Genomic DNA, 17,594 nt, shown 5'->3' with positions numbered 1-17,594 from the left:
AGACTGAAACTAGTTACATTTTCCAAAAAATAGATGGGTGTTCCTTCCTTATTCTGTCCCAAAGATATATTTGATTTCCCAAACTATTAAGGCTATAGATATTCCAGGAAATGATCTTCATTTAGAAGAGTATTTGGAGGATGAAAACACTTCTGACAATGCTTTCACTTGCCCTATATTCACTACACGATCCCCAACTTCATGAATTGAAGATTTTGGTAGTTTGTTTACCAATTTTCTTGAATTACTTGTGCATGTGGCCATTTTCTTTAATTATTTGAGTGTAAACGCCAAAACCTTTGGAATTTGATCTAGACTATCCATCAACTAACTGTGTTTGGGTCATTAGTTTGAGATAATTTTGATGATATCATGATTTTTTGTGCTCTAGAATAGTTCTAAGATATTTGTTTTTACACTCATAAAGCAGGTTTAATAATATATTTTTTTCATTTTTCATAATTTTAGTCTCATTCTGCAACATTTGACATGGGTGTCTCTTCCAAGTTTGGGTTTTCCGGAAACATTTCTTAGGACTTCCTCTTTGGAGAGGATTTGGCTAGTAGGTCCCTCACATACAACTCCATATTCATCAAATATTCAGGCAACTTAATATTTTCATCAAGATTCAAGAGTGTTTTTTACTTATTATCAGCAAGGTTGACGTTGGCCGCCAATTGAACAGGTGAAATTTTGGGGTTCTCTTTCTAGCTACAACCTTCTGAAACCCTTCAGAGTTAACATTTTAGATTCTTCCTGCAATTCTTCTTGGTGAGTCAGGAAGTCTTGAAATAAATATCCATACTCATGATAAAGATGACATCAGAAGGGAATATGTTCATAATCCATGGGTTGACACCAAACTTCATCATGAAAATAAATTTCAATGGACTTTGATAAAGGTTGGGATATGTTCATGTATACATATATTCTAGCATATGAAGTATACCATCCATGTTTGGTAACCTGCAAGGTAATCACAAAAGACCCTATTGGGTTTTCAATTCCCTCAAGAATCATTAGATCCCAAAATTCCTTGTGTAAAGAAAAAAGCCTCACCCACACTGGTGTAGCTAAAAATTGCTCTTTTCCAAGGTTATAAAGTTCCCCCTAGAATCTCATAAAAGGCCTATGTTGTTGACAATAAGGATTTTTTCCAAATATATGGGCCCTGTCTTCTAAAGTAGAGAAGATTATCATAAAGAAGCCTTTGCCCCCAGTTCAAATCAATTATGCCTTTTGATTTCCATTTGGAGTAGATCCACTTGACCATGTCCCTCTATGATGACCATAACCCAATAAAATTACAAGTGAGGGTATGATATTTTATATATTGAATGTAACCTTCCAACTTATTGGGATGAGCCTCATATTTAGGGTTATTAGTGGCTTTAGGAAAGAATATTCTCTTTATTTGAGATTGTCATTATGCACAAAGGATCAAGTTTTCATGACTATTTTCTGCATTGTATGAAGCTCTAGAACCTCTAGTAATTATATGTTTTTCCCTAGACATTTGTTTTTATAGGATGGGATCTCGCTCCTCCCCACATGGGAAGTCATTAAATAGACAAGAATCAATTGAAGTGATAGTTTCCAAATCAGAAATGTTTCCTTATTGGGTGACAAAAGTTGTTGACGAAAACAAAGATAAAATAAAATTCTATAGAATAAAACCCTAACCCTAGTAGAGCTCTAGAGAGGTAATTAGAAATAATTTTTAAGGAAAATTGATTGTCTTATATTAAATTTCAAAAATGAAAAAGATAGGATATTATTCAAAGCACACACACACACATAATCAATTAAGATGCATTAATTATATTTTATTGTTTGTGGAAAAAAGGTTTATTATAAAGTTATTGAATATATTAAAAGTTTTGGTTGGAAAAATAAGTTATATTTTAATTTTAGAAATCTTTAGATAAAATTATTATTTAATAATATTAAAATGTTTATAATACCGTTTCAAAAATTAATTGGTTTCTAAAATATATTTTTATTATTTCTAAATTTGTTATAAAAAACATAAATAGATAAAAATATAATAGAAATATATAAACTTCATAACATATAAACATCATAATTATTCTCTTAATCCTTATAAGAAATGCAAGAAAACGGGTTACTAATAATCTATATATTATTCTTTTCCCCAAAATCGCTTTACAATGGAGTCATCATGCCAATAAATATGTTATATTACATAATTATATATGATCAAACTCCATTAATGATCATATTAAATTAACTCTATGACCATGTCAAGTTTATCCTAGCTACTCTAAAAATATTTACATTGGAGATATTAATTTGGTCACAATATTTTTATTGATGTTTATATAAAAAGTTATCATTCACTCCAATACATGGGTAAGAAACCACTCTATCTCCCCATTTTCTAGGAGGCTTTCTAATACATCATTGTTCAACCATCTCACATCTTGAGATCTCACACTTCCCTCACAATATATCATATGATTACACCTTTCGCCCTTGTTCTTATTCAAGTGATGTATTCCAAAACTTAACCATAGATAACTCAATGTGCCTCCACACTACAACATATATTCTTAAATAACATGTCTTGCAACAAACTAACCTCAGGCTAGCATATGAGTACATATGCCAACATGATCCCTGTTCAAATGGTTCATTCCACAACTTAATCCTCCATTATCTCTATGCATGAGAAGCATATCAAGCACCCGACGTACAAATTGTAGTAAGATAACACATGCTCATCTTGTACTTATTCAAGGAGTTCATTTCACAACTTCTCTATGCATGAGAGGAATAACATCGTATAATAACATATTTATAATAACTCTTGTCATTATATCGTAAGTAATAAAAACATATTTATATATAAATAAAAATAAAATATAAGCTCTATAAATATGACTAATATTTAAAATTTTAATATAATACAAACTTTGTATTATGTATAGTTAAATAAAAAATTGATAAATATACTATTATTGTTATTTAATATCAAATACAAATTTTAACCAAAAGGAATGTTTAAAAGCATGATAGTTTAATAAATAATAGAAAAGGTTGATATTATTTTACAAGTATATGTCATTATTATGTCACAAAGTCACATCTAGTATCAACATCTTTGTATTATTTAGTTGTATAAAAAAAAATCAAGTTGTACAAAAAGATTTAGCTAGCACTTTGGGCTTTGGTTTCCCTATGTTCTGAATGTCAATGGGGTGGCTCCAAAACAGTCACTATGTTAGAAATTGAAAATCATGCTTGTAGAGTTTTGTCAGTAGTGGACTGCAAGGAGTACTTGGCAAGCGATAGAACTCTTTCTATAGTTGGTAGGACCCTAGTTCAATGTTGCTTTGTCTTGAGCTTTGTAACACAATATAGGTCGAGTGGTCAATCCCATTACAAGTGATTATTCTGTCTCTTTATTTTGAAAACCTTTATTTAGTTCTTCATAATTTGAAACCCCAACTAAATTCTTCCCAATACGAAAGTTTCTACTACTACAATACCTTGTTTTCTCCATATTGTGTTGGAAATAACAACTTATTCAAGTTTATTTGATGAAAGAGATTTGCATGAAGATGAATCAACTAAAGAAGATTCTAAAATATTATTAGAAGTGAAATCTTGAAAATTTGAAAAATTACATCGAAATACTAAACTTCTTTCAAAAAGAAATTTACATTAAGTGAAACCATGCAAATAGAAGGATTGTGTAAGAGCATCCGTATTTGACCTAGTTCACGGGGCCTACTAGAGTCATGAGATCCTAACATAACCATCAACAAAATTTAAAGTTCCTCGACTTGCTTCCAAGTCCTGAAACCTTTAAAGATTGCAAAATCGCATTTTGAAGATTGAACCAGATCTTGCATGGTGTGAGGATAGCTTCTACCACTGGTTTCAATAAAACCACTACTCACCTAATGGCAACCATCTTTATCACTGAATTGAACATATTTTTCAACTTCAACAATGATATTACTCAAGTTGAAAGATTCATCTGATCGAAAATCTTAAGATGTATGAATCACATAAATTTAATGAGAAAGTTGGTTTTCAGAGTTGTCTTCATGCAAGATAAGAGATTATGAGGGATGGAAAGAGTACTCAATGATTTGATTGTTTTCATTTTCATCATTAATAATCTCACCACCTTGTTTCAATTGATAATTTAACTCATCGAATGAAGAACTTGAAGAGCATGGAGTATCTTCGTCGCAAGCAGATGCATCACAAATGATAAAGCACAAGCGATAGTGAGATGAAGAGGAAGTTTCGATAAGGACATCCTCTTTACCTAAATCATACTCTAGATATAAAGTAAAGTCTTCATGAGAAATTGAAAGATCAAATGATTCACCTAGGAATTCATGATTGCATACATAAACAAAGTCATCATCATCAGAATGATTGTTGCCCAAGGCTATGAATTGATTGCACTTAATGCACTATCGATATTATCATATTTAAAATCATCCAAGAATGGAAGCACATCATCTTCACATGGAGGATTTTGAAAAAGAGAAAAAAGAATGAAAGCATATTCACCTTCCTACTCATCTGCTCATGTAATTGACTGCCTTGTATGTGATTGCAATTCAAACTAGTAACTCAAAAATCAAGAGAGTGTGAAAAACTAGTTGTTGGAGCTTATAGATCGGGCTAATAATGGTACAAAGAGTCATGGAATGCCTATGATAGAGGATTATAGAAATACAGATCAGCTTTGAGACTAGAGCTATGAATAGTAACATCATCTTTTAGAATGGAGGAGTTAGACTTTACCATGAGCTTCATGAGTCATGTTGGGTTTTCCTCCATTGAATACAATTCATGAATAGAGGAAGACGAATGAGAATATGGATTCGGAATTTTATTGGCAGATCTCCCAACTTTATTATCAACACAAGGAGGCACCCACATCGAAACTGAAAAGGGAGGAGGACAAGGAGCAAAAGGAATCGTAGCTTCATCCTCTAAAATTAGAGGTGTCTCATGATTTACAATAGTTGGGGAAGTAGAAATATCAGGAGGTTCAAATTCACCGTGCAGAGAGATGTGAACCAAACACTCAAACTTTTTCTTAACAAAATCCCAATTTGTGTCTTCTTCAGAAAATTCATAACAAAGGTGAAGGAATCGATAAGAGAAATCCTTAACTGATTCATTAGGCTTCATTCGTAGCTGATTGATTGCTTTAAGAATATCTTTGTGATCATACCTATCGAAGACTTGCTAAAGCTCCTTGAGGAAATGATGGAAATAGTGTATGGAAGAAGATGGTAAGGTATGACACCACTGATTAACACGACCAAAATCTTCATCATTGATTTCGTAATGTTCAAAAAAATTAAGAAAATTAGAAATGTGCTCGGTTGTGGGTGGTTCATTTTTGCCATTAAACTTCAATTGAAACAAGTGATAAAGAGGCTCATCAAGTATTAAAAACTTACCACGGGATAGGTTGGAAAAACACTCTGGGAGTATGATTTGAGGATGAGCCATTTATGATAAGAGGTTCAAAATAAACGTAACAAGCACAAGTGGTCATCCTTATAGCACCATTTTGTTGAAGGTATTGGAAATCCATCAACCAATGGGGTCTCCCTAATCTTAAGTCTTAATTAGATCTCACACCATTTGGAATAGGAGCCCCATTCTGGATATTAGCCCACATGCCATATATTCTTTATAGGTTTTCCTTGGCTACAAAGTTCATCACAAGAGACTTATGCACAGGTAATCTCAGATCAAGTAGTGAGTATGCCTGGTGAGTGTTTGTTTATATGTGTTTCAGGATGATTCTACTGCGGAGGGAAAGGAAAGTGATCCTCTAGGAGAGAGGTAATAGTACCACCCTAGTAGACACACACACACACACACAAATATCCATCTAACATGCAGTGGAATATTCCACAAAGATGTGAAGTCATTGCAACCATTATAAAGAAGAAAGATTTGTCTAACATCCAGTAGAATAGTCAACAAGGATGCAATAGTTATAGAAACCATTACAACACATTCTCAATTATATAAGTACTAAAATAACTGAAATAGTTCAACTACTTTAGTACATGTGAAAGAAAACATGAATAAAAAATATTCACAAAACATTCTTACAAATATTCACAATTCCATGCATCAAAATGTGTCGGCCATCATGCTTCATATATTAAGTAAAATTCACAAGACACATGTATACAACGAACACCATTAACCCCAATAGTGGGGTGTTGGAGCCACTCCTTACTTTGCAAAAGAACTAGCTTGTCTCTCTAATGCCTTGAGGGAGGAGCCAAGGTGAAAAATTCCTTTGCATGAACAATGAGGGTGTATATATAATGAATGGAATGATCCTTCACCTCCCTTATGTCTCTTAACTACCCTCATGACTATTTGACCTCTCATGACTTTTTTATTTCCTACATCACTCTTGGCATTACATAGATGACTCTTGGACTTCCACTTCACAACACAAATGATGTGGCACATGATGACTTGTGATAGGACATGACATGACGCTCATGACATGGACTATATGATGATGTGGCAGTGCCAATCTGTCCTTCTTATTACTTCCTTGTTTCTGTCTTCAATAAGATATGTATCCAATGCTTCATCATCATAAGAGATATCCTTTGTTCTTCATATCTACCTTCCAAAGGGTTGTGAATCAAATGGAGTCTTCATGCATTCCTAATCTTTGGTCTTTTGTTGTAATTCATTGTTCCTTCCTCTTCTTTTTTGATGATCATCTCATCTCCTCAACTCAGTAGGTGTCTTATAACATGTCCTACTTTTCCATCCCCTTCTTCATCATCTTTCCATAGCATTATAGAGTTCCTACATCTGCAATCCACTCATGACAAGACAACATCAGTCTGATAAACCCCTATTCTAAGATGTTGCATGATCATCCACTCACTGAGCTGGAACCGAGTGATAGGCCAAGGGAGATGATCAATGACTACACAATTGCCTAGGTCAAGTATTCAAGGGTCAGGCTTAAGCCTTGAGACTATGCAATGCGCAATTCAGGCTTGGACTGAGAAAAAAAATTGCGCAGTTGGGGAGCCATGCTGAGGGCTTGAACACTGATTTTTCCCATTGTGCATTTCTAGAAGATAGAGGAGCCTAGATGATTAATAAATTGTGAATTTCAAGAGCTCAAGGTTTAGGCTTGAGAGACATCACAATGCACAATTCAGGCTAGAATGTGTAGGAAGATTGCACAGTTTTGAGGCTTAGTGAGTTAGGATGTAGGGTTTTGCATTATTTCTATCAACTATGTCATTTTGGGAGGCAAAGAAGACCTGCTGATTGTGTAGTTGTGCATTTAAAGAGCTAAACATTTGGGCTTGAGCTTAGAGACTACATAGTGCACGATTAGGGCTGGGCTGGAGGGGTGAATTGTGTAATTTTGGAGCCAAAGGGTCAGTCTTGAGCACTAAAACTGTGTAGTGCATAGTCCTGGAAGGCAGGAATTGCACATTGCATAGTGTCAAGAGGTAGGGTTGCAGCTTCAAGGTTGGGATTGTGCAATTCGAAGTTTAGAAGGGCCGGATGAGGCTAAGTTGCTGGCAATTTTTTGAAATTTGGCTAAGTGTGGGATCAGTGAAACTAATGTGAATAATGATAGGAATTAATTGTGATAACACACTTACAGTGCTTGAAAATACAACATAGATCATCTAGAACATATTAACAACAAACTTCCCTCAGTGCGACAACCTTTACAATAGCTTACGATAAGTGTGACACTAAAGATACACTTTGCGATGACACATGTGCAACAGTGCTTGAAACTTTGGAAATGAGTGGGACAGAGGTTTACACAATAATATCGACTCATTTACACAAGGATAACCTCTTCAAACCACCAAAAGAAGCTTATGTACATTGTGTTACACTTAACATGATAGAAGGCGACAAGTGCTAAAGTGTGAAGGACACTTGCAATAGACGAATGAAAACAAAAGCAACACATGCCAAAGCGAAGATAACATGAAAAAACACTAATTAGAGTGAAGGAAAGAAAAAGTGACAACCGAGAACCTGAAAACGACACTCATGAAAATAAAGGTGCATGAAAGCAACAGTTTAAAACAAATAGAATTTCAAACGCAACTAGAAGTGAGAAACTATTGATATCAATGCGCACTAACTATCAACATGGATTTGACATCACACAGGAACAATCTTGATGGACTGTTCCATTCTTGGTCAAGATTACATAAAATAATGCGCTCATGAACTTGTTGCAGACTAATCATCTGTGAGAAAGTACCCTTGACACTTATAATCCAAGGAGAGAGCTCAAAATCATAAACTAACCAAGAAGTGACTACAGAATGACCGAATGCAAGGTCCACTGTAGGCTCCAAGATTTGAGTGTAGGAAAATTTTTGGAGGGTGTTTTTCATAGTGACAATACTTGGTGACACACTGGTAGAACTCCAACTTCTCTACCTTGGTCAATTCTTTCAGGTAGGGTCTAGTTCTTCTAGAAGTATTGATTAATCATTCAAATTACCATGGCTTCCCCACTTACCATGTGCATAAATATCATCCCCTTCATTTCTTTACTAAATTAAACAAAAACATAAGATCAATAATCGCACAATGTCTCAAATCAGGATAAGGTAATGAAGTTCGTGAGCTTTAGATTTTCAGAGTATATTTTTTCATCTCTAGTGTTGCTCCACTGGAAGGAGGCCTAGACAGTACCCTGACGGAGTTTCTTGCTTTCCCTCTCTACACAGGAAGACTTTCTCTTCTTTCACCTTTATTTATATATTTAAATATGATTTTGCATAGGAGCTTATTGATTTTATGGGTAGAAGAGGGATATGGACTTATTGAGAGAAGAAGAGGTTGTCCCTTCGGAGAAGCATATATAAGACCTCCAATATTGGCTTTCTCGTTTAGATTATCCCCTTGTCCTTCTCTACTTGTTTGGATCAACCTAAAATAACTGAAATATAAAATCCTAGGCATGATGTTTCCAAAATATACACGGATAAATGCAAGGTTCATATTTTCCATCTGAACATCATCGACCAAAAGGTGTAACCAAGACAAAGGAGAAGCAATGAAGGTCAGCCAAATGTTGTAGTTTCACAAATCCCTTTTCTATTTTTCCACATTGTCTTTCGGGCCCAAATGGATCACCCTTCATGCAATGTCTTATTAACAAAACATAAAACAAAAGTCACGACTCAACAAGAAATAAAAACCAAAAGACAAGAAAAAGGAAATTTAAACCAAAGCATGATGGAAGACAAAAGTGAGAAAACACAAGAAATACTAAGGAGAATTAGTGCAAGAGTGGGGAAACTATAATGTGGCTAATCCTACTCCTAACCTAACAACTAGAAGGTTGGGTCATGTATAATGAAATTTCCAATGAAGCCACTGCAGTTGTTCTCGATGTGATGACAAAGACACGATAGATTAAAATTGATATAAAATAATGTGGAAGAGAAAAGATGGGATCTTGAAAAACTTGCACAAAAAAAGGACGGTCTTTCATGTGGGTAGAAATATGTGTCACAACCACTACTTTTATCCATTTCACATTCTTACCTTTTCAAAGGAAACCATAATCATACAAACCTAGAAGAATTGTTGTGAATGCACCTTCTTTTGTGTCATCCTGCATAACAAGCATGAGAAAAGGCCAAAACCTGTTATTTTCGATGGAGCTTGCAAGTAAGATTGTTCCAACCATTTGGCAATTGGATGATGAAATTCAAAACAATCCTCTTGAAAACCCTGAAAACATTGGAGTAATGAATCTTCAATTTAATGCGCAAAGCCAAGATGAGAATATCGCGAGGGAAAATAGATCTGATCATATTCAGCAAACATGTGAAGACAATGAGGACCTAACATAAACATCAGAAATGGTTGAAGTGCCTCAATTGTTCAGAAAGTATCCCAATGGTGGGATGTTAAAAGATGAGGATCAAAGGATGTCAAACAACTGCCATTGGATATGCTACTGGGAAAGTGGTGAAAAAAAAGACAGTTAATATCATGATCAGACGAACCATTTTTGGCATGAGATTTTGGGTTAGAAAATAAAAAAGATAAATTAGATTGAACATCTTCACAAATGCTTTGAATAATATAATCATCTTCTTTGCATGACAAATGGCACACTGCATTGACATCGTAATCATTGAAAGGAGTGAAAAGGAATGATAGTACATCAAACACATGAGACTGGTTAGAATAGAGTGAACGAAGAATAATTTGATTCACACAATTATTCATACATTCATTCACACTCAAGAGGATTTCATGTGCTATGAAGACCAAAATTCACGATATGATATTTACAAGGAAAACCAACAACCTCTTAACATGAAATAAATTTGATATATATGATTCCTTTGGCCAAAGATGATCTTTGAGGTGATCAGCTTCACAATTCCATGACTCTAAGAGAGATACACATTCCAAACTTGAGTCATAGAGACATACTTCTATATGTCTCCTTAGATCCTTGAAAATTTCATAGCCTAAAACTTCCTTTGTAAAAGGAAATAGTGAACTTACCAAGATGACTCCCTTAAAATTGATTTATGGATTGGTCACAAACCTTAGCTTTCACAATGTATATCTCTAAAAGTCTACTGAAACAAACCCTAAGATTTTTACCACATATATTTTGTTATGTCTATTGAACCTTTGAAGTATTTCATTTTCTAAAGATTCTGAAAAGGAAAGTAGAAATGACCCTACCTTGTGATTGTCTCCATGGTTATAATGTATTTATGAGGTTGATTCCAAACTTTTATTCCTTATCTTGTCAACATAATTGTTGAAGAATAATAATTATAGTTTGTTGAGTGACTAAGCCAATGTGTCTTAATAACTGAAAGGGAGCCATATTTTTCAATAGAGTATCCTAAAATATGTGTTAATAGTTTACCCAATCTTAATTCCTAATGGAAGAATTAATGAAAAGTAAATATAGGGTTCTTAGAAATTTCAGTTAAATTCTACCTTTGAGGCTATTCATGCAAAAGTCTTGGAATATGGCCACTCATATTGATCACAAATCTTAAGTGTGACCTTATTATTTTACCCCCAAGTTTGATAAAATATGTAGTTGAGAGGTTAAGGCATATTTTTTACCATGCATAAGCCAAAGGAGGGCTCCAAGTGAGTTTCCCAGCCTTGGGAAACACCTAGTAAAAAAATATTTTTTTTCTTATGAAAAATGTCAGGCCATGAGGTAACTACACAACGTTAATTGTTTTGATTGCATTATTCAATAAATGTAATATAAATGAGTAACCGACTCTTGGGATTCTAGTTCCAAGGTCTCTTAGTCCTCCCTAACGTATGACTAATCATAACTAAAACTATGTGACAATATTTTACAATAATCCCTATCCTTTTGATTAGGTGCCAACATTCCCCCCCTTAATCTGAAAAGACGTTGGTGAGTCTAAGCATCATTCTGAATTTTTGAAAATTTTCTCTTCCAAGTGCTTTGGTGAAGATGTCTACAATCTTCTCATTTGTGGAACAATGTTGCAGGTTGATTGTCTTGGCCTCAACATGATGTCGAATCAGATGATATTTTGCATTTATGTGCTTGGTTCGATCATGGAAATTTGGGTTCTTGGCCAACTTTATTTCAAAGGTGTTGTCAACTAAAAGAGGAGTTCACTATTCTTGTTTCTGTTGCAAATCCTCAAAAAATTTCTTGAGTCACATAATTTCCTTTGTTTCTTTAGCTGCAGCCACATATTCTACCTTAGTTGTGGAATCTGCTGGAACTAGCTATTTGCATGACCTCCAGGAGACAAGTCCTGATCTAAGACTAATAACATAACATGAAGTATATACTCCAATTTCTTTATCTCCATCGAAGTCTGAATCAGAGTATCCAACAAGGTTGAAGTCACCCACTTGTGTATATTTGAGTCCAAAGTCTTGAGTTCCATTCAAGTAACTTAGAACCTTTTTTGCAGCTAACTAATGGCCCTCAGAAGGATTTTTCATAAACCTAGAGAGGATTCAAACAACAAATGAAAGCTCTAGTCTCATAGTAGTCAAGTAGTTGAGACTTCCTACAAGCTTTTGATACTTCGTTGCATCCTCGAATTCTTTTCCTTCAGTGGATGTGAGCTTTAAGTTATGTTCCATTGGAGTAGTCAAAGGATTGCACTGAACCATGCCAAACTTACTCAACAGATATCCAATGTACTTCTTGTGAGACATGAATATAAACTTTGGATGTTGGGTTACTTCAATACCAAGATAGTAGTGAACATAGCCCAAACATGTCATTTCAAAGCCTTTTCTCAATTCCTTCTTTGTGGATGTAATGTAGTCCTCATTGTTCCCTGCAATTAGAAGATCATCTACATACACTACAAGATATACAACTGTTTTTCCAACTTTCTTGACAAACAAAGTTTCATCATCAAGATCATAGTGTTTGAAGTTAAGTTTCAAGAGATTCTTTGTTAACTTCTCGTACTGGGCTAGAGGTGCTTTCTTGAGTCCATATAAATATTTTACAAGCTTGCATACTTTATGTTCTTGACCCTTCACAACAAATCCTTCTAGCTATGACATAAAAACATTTTCTTTCAGATCTCCATTCAAGAAAGCAATCTTTACATCCATTTGATGGCCTTTGAAACCATTCTATGTTGCCAAGGCAAATAATGTCCAGATGGCAGCCCATTTTGTTGTGGGGGAAAAAGTATCCTCATATTCGACCCCTCTTTCTATGAAAAACCTTTAACCACAAGCCTGCCTTTATGCTTGTCAAGTGAGTCATCTGCTTTATACTTGTTCTTGAAGGCCCACTTGCAGCCAATCAGTATGGTTCCTAATAAAGTATCAACTAGCTTCCATGTGCCATTATTTATCAAGGCCTTATAATATTTCTGCATTACTTCTTTCCATTCATCATGAGAAGTAGCTTCTTTGAAATAAGTTGGTTCAAAATCTGTAGAAAAAATTATTTCACAATCATAAGAGAAATCCATATCAATAGGTGAATCAGAATCTTCTACATCACCTCCATCTTATCTAAAGAAACTTCTAGTTCCTATCTTTCCAACCTCATCAGGATGACCATCTTCAATTTATCAGCCATTTGGGAGGACCTTTCTCAAAAGGCCCAGGCTGCTCAGGTGACTGAGTTGGGGAATCAATATGTAGTCTCCCAATTATGTCAATCACATCACAAAAAGTGTCATCAAATTTAGTGATTGGAGCTTCACGTGGGGGAGAAAGTGTTTCAAACGAATATTCCACAAATTTTTCCAATATAGGAATCCCCCCTTGAAGATGTGGAATCTCATTATCAAACTCCTCAAAATATTTGCATGTATGAATCTATCCAAGCGATCAAACTGCTACTCAACAACATTGTCATCCTTGGAAGATTCTATAAAAATAACGTCTCTAGATATTATAAACTTCTTATTAAGTTCATCATAGATATGGTAGTTATATGTATTAGAGTGCCCCAAGAAAATACACTTTTGACTCCTGACAACAAGTTTATTTCTCTATTCCTTAGGTATCAATGCATAACAGTTGGAATCAAAAACCATGAGATGCCTCACCGAAGGAATGTGGCCATAACACATTTCATAAGGGGTCTTGCTCTTGATGGCATTAGATGGACATCTATTCTTGATATATAAAACACATAGAACCGCATCATCCCAAAACATAAGTTTAACATTCTTGAAAAGCATCATAGAATGTACCATATTTAAAATTGTCCTATTCATTCTTTCAGCTACATCTTTCTGTTGGGGATTGTATGGCATGGTTTTTTTATGTTTGATCCCATGTTGGTGAGGATAGATTTTAAATTCATTAGAAGTGTATTATGTTCTATTATCAGTCCTAATAAATCCAATATGATATTGTGCTTCATTTTCAACCCATGCATGAAAATCCTTAAATGTATCAAATTCTAGAGATTTTGTCTTCAATACGTAAACCCAACACATCCTAGTGTAATAATCAATAAAATTCATCATATATTTATTTCCATTGGAAGAAGAAATAGGAATTGGGACACAAAAATCGGAATGAACAAGTTCCAGTTTCTATGTGCCCTAGAATGAGAATCATGGAAAGGTTGTTTGTTGTGTTTTCCTAGAATACAAGCATCACACTTCTTAAGGTTTCTAGGAATTGTAGACAAACCATTAACACCATTTCTCTTCAGTAGACGAAGGTTGTCATAATTCAGATGTCCAAATCTATCATGCCATAATAGACTAGATGGAATTGTACCTTCGTCATATTGAGAATTGTATAAACATCTATGTGCAAGAGCAAAGTTTCCTTGCAACTTCAACAATCTTTATTCTTCAATCCCGGTCATGACAAGTGAGTGGTATGATGCCTTCCTGATGTCAACGTTTCCATCAAATATGTGAATAGAGTGTCCTTGCTAGCAAATGTGAACCGGAGACAACAAGTTTCTCCTCAACTCCAAGAGGTATAACACATCATGGAGAAGAAAGTCTAACAGACCAGGAATTTTAAACCTGAGGGCTTGAGTTTGGACTTGTCTATAAAATAAACTTCTCCATCAACATTATTTATTCATTTTTCAAATAATTCTCTTCTAAAATTCATGTGGCAGGTTGCTCCTGAGTCAAGCAACTAATCATTCTTCCGTGAAGCAAGTAAGACATTGAATAGGTCTTAAGTTACTCCAACATTACAGTGTTCCACAACATAGTGAGCAAATTTAGGGGCTTTATTTCTCCCTTTGGTAGGGGTTTTAGCTCTTCCTTCTTGTCTTTCTTCTCAATTTTTTTGGACACCTAATCCTATAAGGGTTGGTGTGGAAGCTGAATAGTCTAAGGAAGTCCAAGAGACCTTGGAACACGAAACCAAAGGTCATGTGAATGTACTATAAATGTATATCATTGTCAATAATAAACACACACACACACACATGTTTATCATTCACCTTCTTTTTTGTTTGCCATTTATGTGTCTTAACATGGTATCAAAGCGGGTTCCTTCCTGCCCTGCTCAAATTTGAATCGCTAGTTTTATGGTGTAGTGATTTTCGGTGTTTCTCTATTTTGTGCATAATTGTCTCTTTGTCAGCTACTTCCTTGCGTTGTCTATAGTCTTGAAATAGAAAAAAAAAATAGTGCTGGTCTCTTGCATGATTTAATGATTCTCTGTCTCCTTGATTCCCTGCCAACTCTGTTGCATGCAGTACTGACAAAATAAAAGGAAACGATCCCAGCGTTGGTTCATTCCTGTTCAAGTCACCTACTCCGACCATTGAAGTTCTATGAATTTTGAAGTTCAGGTGCAGTGGTATTTCTAGTATGTACAGTGGTCAAAAATCCCATATGGAGAATCTCCTGTAATAGTTAATGTTGAACGGTTACGAACAGTCGTATTGTGTTCTCCCTCATAGCTTGTTTTAATGCCCACGCTGCCGAGCTTATCCATGGCAAGCGCAAAGTCCCGAAAGAAATCATTTTGGTCGGAAGCATATGTTTCCACGAGGCCCTTGGTCCGAGCATCGGTGTAGAGGATCTGATCAGAGGCCAACAAGCCCAAACCCTTTGGCAGATTCTGATAGAAAACATTATCGAAAGTCCTGGGAGAAAGGACATCATTGAAGATGGCCATGTTGGGATCTAGGTTCTATTGGGGGTAGACGTTTTGCAGGCCCGAAAAATAGTGAGGATCGATGGTGGAATCCATGGGTTCTTTGTAGATCCTCCCCATGAACTCCTTATAGTGTGAGAAGCCCATGGTGTGAGCTCCCGAGAGCGTTGTCATTTCCGACTGATTGAAGCCCTTGGATTCGAACAAGGAATTTAGCTCATCCACGCTCATCATTGCTTCTAGGAGATTGCCTACAACTCGAGAGGCTTCTGAGACAAGCCCATCTTTGCGCCCCTTCTTGACCTGGTACTTTGGCCCCCCTACCAAAGTAATGAGATCTTTGGTTGCAATGGTGAGAATGTCTGCACATGAGATGACACCAGGGCACTGAGCTTCGATCACAGTCTTTGCTTAGGCCAAATCTGTCGCTGGGAAATGATAGATTGATGTCTCCGTCCCACTGCACCTTGTGACTAGCACCCATCGACGACACCAACACTGATGCACCGGATCCCACCATGCATGGTGGCTCGCTTCAATCACCATCACACAATTGCTGATATACGGGCATTCATTGATGCTGCAAGAAGCTTGGCATTAGGCCATTTTCGTATGGATTGGTTTTGAATATTGTATACGATGATGGATCAGTATTTGATCTTGAGGTTCTTGATCTCACAGAGGATGATTTAATAGAGAAATTTGCTGCTGGTATTTCTACTGTGACAGCTCTTTCTTTGGACAGAGAAATTTTAGCCTCTCCACATATGGCCCCTCCTTCTCTGGTACGCTCAACCCTGTCATTACTATGCACACTTTTCCATAACGCATACCCACAACAACTTGTAATGCATAGTGGTGCTTTATTTTCCTTATTCCTCTGACAATTAGATTTGGAAGTTGATATTCAAGCTATGTAATCTAGATGTTGAATATGCATATACCCTGAAATTTTTCTCCACAACCACAAATCCCTTAGTTGCTTTTCGAGGTGATGAATCTGAGAGGTTCGATGCTAGACTTGTAGCCAACTTTGAAGGTATAAACCATTTCTCTTTCATACCCTGCTGAAATCACACTAAGCCAAGTAAAACAAGTTCCTCCACAGCCTTCAGTTGCATCTTTATGAGTGTATTGACATTGTAAACTTGACCAATGGCAGGGAAGCTAGGCTCAAATAGAAAATAAATTAAATCTGCGGCATCCATTCCTCTATCCTCAGTTGTTGAGATGTACTCTCTAATGATCTGCCAGAGTTGAGAACTTGTTTCCATCAGCAGAAACTGGAAACCATTCTCTGTTAACCTCGGTGCTTCCTTTTCCCTCAAACTCAAGAGGCCAGCCTGTTGGCAAATTTTCAACATAGAAGGGATAAAAGGTTTAGAAGTTTTTTCTTCAAAGCCAGAGCTGACTAGTTGCAAAAGAAAATTCTCCCATTGTCTTAGAGCATATTTCTCTAGTTCTTCCACAGTTGGAAGTCTAACAACAACATTTGGAGGCATCGGTTCTCTAGGAGGAGCTCCCCCATTCATGATCACTTTGCGAAGCTGACTATGAAATTTATGGTTCTTTTGGACAAGAATGCGTGGCAAGAAACAGATAGGTTTCAATCCTAATACAGAGACACAACTGGAGACATTACATCTAGAAAATCAAATTTCATCTTGTGTATTATGATGGTTCCATTTTGATGATCTTGTTGTCAAAGATCATTGGTAGGGGTCGTGGGGAAGAACAAACATTCTTTTAGATCCATGCATCTTTTGGAATCTTGATAGTTTACATATTATTTGTTTTATTGGCATCGGATTCTTTGGCATCAGCTTTTTAAAGTGTAAGTTTGACATTGGAAAAAATGACTCAAATTGGTGAAGTATTAGAGTTCTTGAAAACTCTGATACAATCTACTTCTGATGACACATTCCAAATCAGAAAAGGCTCTCTCTCAG

The 17,594-nt window shown here is 35.7% G+C and overlaps 1 pseudogene; it reads right to left on the bottom strand.

The window, feature by feature from the left end:
- Window positions 1-15,351: 15,351 nt before the first annotated feature.
- Window positions 15,352-16,165, bottom strand: LOC149159770 (peroxidase 65 pseudogene; annotated as a pseudogene).
- Window positions 16,166-17,594: the final 1,429 nt, after the last annotated feature.

The sequence above is a fragment of the Pinus tabuliformis genome, chromosome 5_2 (assembly GCF_031772625.1).
Source record: "Pinus tabuliformis cultivar Carrire ecotype Pingquan chromosome 5_2, CPIR1, whole genome shotgun sequence".
Classification (NCBI taxonomy): domain Eukaryota; kingdom Viridiplantae; phylum Streptophyta; class Pinopsida; order Pinales; family Pinaceae; genus Pinus; species Pinus tabuliformis.
This window is presented reverse-complemented; position numbering and strand designations above follow the sequence as displayed.